Below are 6,689 nucleotides of genomic sequence, written 5' to 3' on the forward strand. Positions count from 1 at the left end.
GTTTGTCTCATTCTCGTACGATATGAAAAGGAAACGTTTGCCTATGACTCTAAGGTCCGTTTGAAATGCCCTATAATGATATTTGAACGTTCTTCACTATGAATGATACTAAATTTCCCGAGAGTAACCTACGATGTATTTTTCGAAAAATTGATAACTTAAAAGTCCTCGATTTTTGTAAATTAATTCCGATTAACTCGATACTCAATTTGAGCCTTCTGATACTAATGTATATGTATATGAAATTATGTGTCGAGTCCTGGAATTTACTATTAATATGCATACGGTTTCTGAACTTTCCTTTGTTGTACAATGATTATGATTTCGTTCACCGGTACCCGGGCCGGTTTTGTGATCGTGCGCATTGTGACATATTCGGCAGTATGATGTGTTACAGTCTCCGAGACCTCGCCATAGGGCCGGTTACCGTTTATGGTGTTATGATGTGATATGGCATCTGATATGCTCTGATGATATGATATGTATGATGTGTTCGGAGATGTACGGAGATTTGAAAACTTCTGGAGTATGATGTGTTGTGGCACCAGCGTCGGGGGGACGTTCTCGAAACCCTATGCATGATTTTTGTTTACTTGCATTTTTACATCGGTTTTCCGCACAGGTTTGATCTGCTACTTCTGTATTTGTTTTCGTATGTTCGACTCCGCCCATGGTTTGGACTTTTGTGTACCTTTTACACACTCCGCACTTCTTCCGTCACCGACCCCCTTTCTTCGGGGGCGCGTTTCATGCCCGCGAATGCCGCACGCTCGGTTGGGCGATCCTCCGGCTTAGGCTCCTATTCGGCTGATACTCGGGAGTGCTCCCCCTTGATCCGGAGCCCGTATTTGATATATGTCTTCTGTTATGAATACTCTGTATATTTGCTACTATTCGGGTACGACGGGGCCCTGTCCCGTCATATGTTTGTACGTACGTATGTTTGTAGAGGCTCCAGTCATAATTGTGGGTCATGGGTCATGTCGTACGTCCGTGTGATTAAGATTTGCATCCTTATGCGGTCCGTATGCGACTATGGCCAATATGGCCCATACGTTGCATATGTGTGTATATCCGGGCGATGTGCGTTCCGCCGGCCTCCGCTTTTGATGTGATGATTACGTACGGGCGACCGCTTTGGATAGCATTCGTTTTAGTACTTGTACGATGTCTGCTATCAGTTTGCGATATGAACAATATTTATTAAATCTAATTAAGCCTTAATATGATGATCTGGTTCGTAAGCTTGTTTGGGTGCCTAAGTAGGGCACCGATCACGCCTCACGGGCCAGGTCGTGACAAAGTGGTATCGAGAGCGGTTGTCCTCGGAATGTCTCACGGACGTGTCTCGTAGAGTCTTGTTTATCGGTGTGTCATGCACCACATCTATAAACGGAGGGCACAGACATTTAGGGTGTTACCTCTTTGGATCTTAGATCGTGCGATAGAACGTACCGTAGGCAAACGAATTACTTCCTACTAACCTTTGATTTCAGCCAAAGGACGGTATCGACAAAAGACAGTGATTGATGATATTGGAAGTTACACAGTATACAGGTAAGTAATGGTAAGGAGGATGCGTATTGGGGAAGTTATTTGAAGTATGATTGAAATGTAAAGCTGAAGGTTGAAAAGGAAAGTAAATAGGAAAGTGCTTGGTGCCGTCTGAGTTATGTATGTGAGGTAAGTCTTGACATCTTCATAATTTTTACTTGAAATTATTAGCCTTGTGTGGCTATGATACGATATGATATGTACGTATATATGTTGGCCCTGTGAGGCATTGTTGGTATTTCCTGCTTGTAGGTTTTGGGATAGTAAGAAATACAGAGGAATCTCTGCCCAAATTTTTCCAGCATTAATTACGTTATTCGAGGACCAGCTATTAGATAAGATTTTGTACTATGTGATCGAGAGTTCTTATCGCCTCATGATTTTATTAAGGTCTCGTGCGGGGCAAATCAAGTTATAGATTGTAAAGAAGAGGCATGGATATGGTGTAAGTACAGCCCCTTAAAAAGGGGGAGAGAACGTATTACGTTAGACTTAGAACGACATTACAATATCTTTAGATGTCAAGAAAGGAAGGAATGAAAGACGCCTTAAGAAAACGCTTTTCGCCAATATGAATTGTGATACGTTTATGTCATGATTTAATCCCCCCCTATCGAGTAAACGGATGTTGTACATAAGTACGCAGTAATATGTTTTAAGGAATAGTAATAAGGGCAAGAGATTGGCTGCGAGCTAGGTTCCTAAAGAGTAATGGAGAGGATTATCAGACTCAACGAATATTTCGGGTAATAACGATTATCGTAATAAGAATACCAGTGCTTGGTAGTGTGTAAATCTTTGAAGGAAAGAAAGGGGTTCGTTAGATACTAGAAAATAGTTCATAGACCACTAATCGCATGAAACCCGAGGAGATACGCCATGAAATTATGTGGATTATCGGCATGAAGTGGTGTTTGATCATATTTGTAAAGAATCCGCGAGAGAAATTATTCCACTCATGATCTGGAATTAATTCGCGGTGATTTATGTTTTTGAAAAAATATGGCGGCATTATTTATATGGAGTCTACGCCGATAATTGTACAAACCATCAGAGTTTTGTTATATTTTGAGCAACAAGAAGCTGAATTTACGATAAGGGAGATGGTTTGAATTATTGAGATGATATGTTGAGATAGGACTAGCTACGAAAATATGGTTGAAGTAGGCTAAACGGAGCGTAGCAAATTAAACGCGAAAGAAGGTGGAAGGTTGAGAGAAGGAAACGCCCTTATCTTAAGAAAAGGATATGGTTAAGTAAGAAAGGGGCCGAAAGGCTATTGTACAGGGTAAACAGAGTTCTATAAGGACACAGACTTATTTTCAATAGCCGATTGGATGCTTTGATGAAACGATTTAAGGTACAAAGATTAGAGTGAGTAATGAAACGTTGATAGGGGAATTTGTGTAAGTCACGGAAACATTAGTGAAAGTGGTTTGACTCTGATCATGATTCTGTATGTCATACTTCTGCGCTCCTAATTTTGATGAGGCTCTGTCTATTATGCCTGCGACCTTCCGAGATATGATTACGTTTCTATCTGATATACCCTCGCACGTCCGACTCGGTTATGGGTCGGGCGATATATATCCGTACGTCAGGCTCTGATTATGGATCTGCTTGATATAACGTCGGAGTATGATTCTGTCTGCTGTACTTCTGCACTTCTGATTCCGGATGTGACTCCGTCTGACATATTTCTGATCTTCTGAATCTGATGAAGATTCTGTTCGCCATATATCTTATTTAAGATTGTACGAGCCGCTGGACTAGTAAGGATTCCGAACAACCCTAATATGGTAACATCGGACAAGGATAAAAGGAGTCATAAAACGAATGCCCTTACAGGTACTCTAATCAAATACGAGTGCGTAGTTGGCAAGAGGACCTCCCCGACTTATCATGTTTCCCCACGCGGTGGATACAACATTCGAGGACGAATGTTCTAAAGGGGGGGAGGATGTTATATCCCGTGATTTTGCACATTCGGGGAATTTGGACATGATTGTGATTTGTAAGAATAAGGACATATTTTGATTTCATTTGGTCGGTATGTTGTTATTCATGAAAATTATTGATGCGGAAATACGAAGGAAGGCTAAGGGTAAAATTGGAATTTTGAAAATTTGTTTTGGGAATTACAAAACAAGCTTCATAATTAATTGGGCTCAAAAAAATAATAAGAGAAAAATGAGGCCCAAGGTGAGGGGGTGGCCGGCCATACATGGCCCAAGCCCATGAGTTTTAATTATCCATGTGATAATTAAATAGAAAGGGACCATTTAATTGTCATGAAACACATAGAAGTTTCAAGAAAATTAGAAGAGGAGAAAAAACAAAGAACAAGAGCAAGAAAAACATGGCATTCGGCCATGTCCACTCAAATTTAGCTCCAAAATCTTCCTCCAAAATTATTTTCTTGTGGTATTTCCACTAATTCAAGGGTCCTTTACAACTTGGTGTAACTATTTTGGAAGATAAGGAGCTTGGTTCATCAATTTTACAACTTTGTCAAGTGAAGAAGATTGGAGAGAAAGGTAAGAATTTATTCCTTTTTATTATGTTATGAAGGTTTGTTTGTGTTGTAGTATATGGGAATGAGTAGAATTTATGGAAATATGGAAGTTTGCAAACGGATGTGCATGTGTGCATGTGGCCGTGTGCCCTATGTTGTGTAGTTGAGATGAGTTGAATTTTTATGTTGTATTCTAGTTGTGGGTATTGTGGAAATTGTATTAGAAATGAAAGTTGAATGAAAATTGATGAAGTTGGAAAAATGGCATGTTGGCCGTGGGTTATGTTGTGGTGGAATAATGATGGATTTATTTTGTTTAACATGTTAGTTGTGTTGTTGTGATCTTTACAATGTAAATGAAGGTTATATGGGTTAAGTTGGCATGAAAAGGGTTGTAGGAAATTATGTCATATATTAATGTGATTTTATGATATTAAGATAATGAAGTTGTTAAAGTGTAGATTATTGTGGTTGGTGATGAATTAGTAAGAGGAAAATGTGTTGGGATGGTTTTGTTGCACATATAGAAATATTGGATGAAATATGGAATTGTTGAATATTGGATATAACGCTTGAAATATTCTTGGTTTATGTTTGAATGATCTTAAATTAGTATGTAAACATGAAAGTATTGATATTGATTTATAAGTGCAAAGTTGGATTGGAGTTGTTGCATTGTTGAAAAAAGAAGACTATTTCCGCTAGAATGCGTTTCTAGTCGATTGTTGATGTTGTTGATCTCATTGTTGGTGTGGTTGTTGTTATTGGCTCGATTGAATCTCGGGATGTTGTATATATAGGGGAGATGCTGCTTATTTTTATAGACAAGTATTTAGTTAAGATTGGAATTTTAAGCCTTATGAATAGTAATTGCAAATGTGACCATTTAGAGAGGTTTTGAACGAAACGGGATTTGAGTTTGGACTAGCGTAAGGCGCAACCAAGATATGTAAAGCCTACCTTTTCTTCATTTGGCACATGTCCTAGTCATACTAGGCTAAGATCGGAACCTCGGGGATAATCACCGCTTCTTGGAAATCAGAGTTTGATTTTTGAGTACTATTCATTCGACGCATTTGAACTATAATCTTTACATTTGGTTGAAAGAATGCTTAAACCTCCATAACTTCTGCAAATGTATCCGAATCGCTCCGAAACTTTCATAGATGATTTTAGGGATCCTAATGTTTGCAATTCATGTCCGCCGCCTCGACTTGATACGAGGTGGGCATAGATCCCGAGAATTCCCCTATTTGGTTTGTTTTGTCTCATTCTCGTATGATATGAAAAGGAAACGTTTGCCTGTAATCTCTAAGGTCCGTTTGAATGCCCTATAATGATATTTGAACGTTCTTCACTATGAATGATACTAAATTTCCCGAGAGTAACCTACGATGTATTTTTTCGAAAAATTGATAACTTAAAAGTCGCGATTTTTGTAAATTAATTCCCATTCTTTCGATACTCATTTTGAGCCTTCGATACTAATGTATATATATACTTAGAATTGTGTCGAGTCTGGAATTTTCCTTAATATACGGTTTTTACACTACTGCTCGTGCCAATGATTATGATTTCGTTCACCGGTACCCGGGCCGGTTTTGTGATCGTGCGCATTTGTGGCCTGTCGGCGGTATGATGTGTTCGTCTCGAGACCTCCCCCGGGCCCCCACCTTTTAGGTGTTATGAGTGATAGGCATCGAAGCTCAGAATTTTTTTAAGAGTGTTCAAGACAGATTTGAAAACTTTTTTAAGAGAGTTTGGGCCCCGGGGCGGGGGACCCTTTCCCCGGCCCTGTGTTTTTTGTTTACTTGCTTTTTACTTTGGTTTTCCGCACCCCAAACGCTACCGTATTTGTTTTTGAGTTCGCCCGCATGGTTGGGAACGACCTTCTCCCCCCCGACTTCTTCCCTACCCACCCCCCCTTTTTGGGGGCGCTGCCCGGGGCCCGACGGGCCCTTTGGGCGTCCCCGGGAGGGCCCCCTTTCCCCAATTTGGGTGCTCCCCTTTATCCCAAGGCCCCGTATTTATTGTTTTCTTTGCATTTCCGTATACCAATATTCGGCAGCGGCCCCTCCCCATAGTTTTCTTTCGTTGTCCCAGGGCCCGGAGTCATAATTGTGGGGCATGGGTCATGTCCCTTTGTTGGGTTATGATTTGCATCCTTATGCGTCCGTATCGACTATGGCCCAAACCCATACAAAATGGTAAGGGGGGAGTGCATTCCGCCCCCGCTTTTGAGTGATATTCTGACGGGGGACCCCTTAGGATAGCATTCGTTTTATACCCGCGAAATTCCCCCTTGCGATATGAACAATATTTAAAATCAATTGCCTTAAAACACATCCGGTTTGGTTTTTTTTGGGGGGCCTAAATAAACCCCCGCCACCCGGGGGTCGGACAATGAATCCTTGCTCATCTTCCTCATTCGCGTGAGCGAATTAGGGCCCAGAGAAAAGGGAAATTTTTGGTACTATTCACAGAGATACTTTTCTTTAGAAAGGATGACATGGGGCATTGTACAGGGGGATAACGTGGAAAAAGGTAAGGGAACGTGATTCATATAAAAAACGGGAAAAGCATGACAGGGACAGGGACCATGAAAAATATTTCCCTTTTG

The sequence above is a fragment of the Lycium ferocissimum genome, chromosome 2 (genome assembly GCF_029784015.1).
Source record: "Lycium ferocissimum isolate CSIRO_LF1 chromosome 2, AGI_CSIRO_Lferr_CH_V1, whole genome shotgun sequence".
NCBI classification, from domain to species: Eukaryota; Viridiplantae; Streptophyta; class Magnoliopsida; order Solanales; family Solanaceae; genus Lycium; species Lycium ferocissimum.